General features: G+C 42.5%; 1 pseudogene; it reads right to left on the reverse strand.

Annotated features, from left to right (window-relative positions):
- Positions 1 to 1207: 1207 nt before the first annotated feature.
- LOC149234189 (UDP-glucuronic acid decarboxylase 1 pseudogene) lies at positions 1208 to 1651 on the reverse strand (annotated as a pseudogene).
- Positions 1652 to 2222: the final 571 nt, after the last annotated feature.

Consider the following 2222-nt stretch of genomic DNA (forward strand, 5'->3'; position numbering starts at 1 on the left):
AAGCTTCTGACATACTGCCCTTGAGTAAGAAAGATTTGTCCAGAGTCTTTCCATCTCATACACTTGTGACATCTGATTTCTTTGATCACATTGTTAGCATTCCCTGTTACAATCATATCATCTACATACAAAGAAATCAAAATAATTTGCCTCTGTTTATTAAACTTAGTATACAGATTTGGATCATTCGAGCTCCTATGGAAGCCATGCTGTACAAAAAATGAGTCAATTTTCTCATACCACGACCTGGGTGCCTGTTTTAAACCATAAAATACCTTTTTCAATTTACACACAAGATGTTCCTGCCCCTTTTTCACAAAACCTTCACGTTGTACTAAATAAATTTCTTCCTTCAAGTCACCATTCAGAAATGCAGACTTAACATCTAGCTAGTGTAGCTGCCATTTGTGCTTTGTTGCTAAGGAAATTAGCATTCTAATGGTGTTTAATTTGGCTACAGGAGCAAAGGTGTCATCGAAATCTATTCCCTCTTTCTGTGAGTAACCCTTTGCTACCAGTCTAGCTTTAAGTTTCTCTATACTCCCATCTGCATTTATTTTTGGTTTATACAGCCATTTGCATCGTATGGGGGTTTTACCTTCAGGCAATTCAACCAAATCCCAAGTATGGTTTCTGTTTATTGATTCTATTTCCTCATACATTGCAGCCCTCCATGCATCATATTTAATTGCTTCCTCATAATTTGCAGGCTCTACAATGTTTAAAAACTTTGACATTAATGCATAGTCTTTCAATTTAGAAGGTAATCGAGTATTCCTACTTGATCTCCTTGGTAGGGGACTTACCTCAAATCTGTCTATTTCAGACTTTTCTGGTCTTGCATTATTGATTACATTTCTGTTACTTCTTCTTCTTGTTTCTGCTCCTGCTCTTCATCTTCCTTACTATTTTCTTCCATTAGCAATGGAATGTCCCAATCACTGTTAGAGTCATCCTTTCCTTCTTCACCCTGTTCTAGTTCTAACATTGTAAATTCCCCAGGATTCCCAAGATTGAAAGGACCAACATGTTTGCCCTCCATAAGTCGCATAAGGCCTTCAACCAAATCAGAAATGAATTGGAAGCTCTGTGTCTGTTCCCCATTTCCATAGACTGTCAAAGGCTCCTTGCGCAAAGACTGAGCAACAAAATTACTTACAACCCGACCATCATCACCACACATTCGCGGACCATATGTATTGAAAATTCAAGCAATCCGAACCTCAACATTCTCCTTCCTTCCTGTGAATAAATTGTCGACAGCAATAACATTGTCGCCTCTTGCCATGAGCCTGTCAAGTAAATGATTGCCAACAAAGCCAGCTCCACCTGTCACGACAACTCGCAGTGACTTTCTCTTCAAACCTAGGGGTACTTTAGCCCCCGAATTCACCATCGAACCTGAATGATACTGAGAAAACCGAGGAACAGGAGTCTCATAAACAACCCGATGAGGTTTTTCGTGCACAAACCTTCCATTTTCATTAACATTAGAAGCCAAAAAACCAGGCTGAAGGATAAATAAAGTCGATGTGATGGCGATTCCTATCAAAATAAACAACAGCCGCTGCTCCCTGAGCAAATAATCTACTGGCCTGATAATAGACCACGTCTTTTCTAGCTTAAGAGAGTACTCATCACTGTTATTCATATTAGACTGATAAAACTTCTAATACTCTGATGAATAAGTCTTCAATGAGCACCACCGGGCAAATCCGATCTGCTACCACCGAAGAGATCAGGAACTTCAATGCACCACCACCGGGCAAGTCCGATCTGCTGTCACCAAACAGATCAGGAACTCCAATGCGCCACTACCGGGCAAATCGGATCTGCTATCACTGAACAGATCAGGAACTCCAATGCGCCACCACCGAGCAAGTCCGATCTGCTGCCACCGAACAGATCAGGAACTCCAATGCGCCACCACCGAGCAAATATGATCTGCTACCACCAAGTAGATCAGGAACTCCAATGCGCCACCACCGGGAAAGTCCGATCTACTGCCACTGAGTAGATCAGGAACTCCAATGCGCCACGACCAGGCAAGTCCGATCTGCTGCCACCGAGTAGATCGGGAACTCTAATGCGCCACCACCGGGCAAATCCGATCTGCTACCACCGAACAGATCAGAAATTTCAAGTGCCACCACCGGGCAAATACGATCTGCTACCACTGAACAGATCAGAAATTTCAAGTGCCACCACCGGGCAAGGTCAAT

This window comes from Pinus tabuliformis, chromosome 8, assembly GCF_031772625.1.
Source record: "Pinus tabuliformis cultivar Carrire ecotype Pingquan chromosome 8, CPIR1, whole genome shotgun sequence".
Lineage (NCBI taxonomy): Eukaryota > Viridiplantae > Streptophyta > Pinopsida > Pinales > Pinaceae > Pinus > Pinus tabuliformis.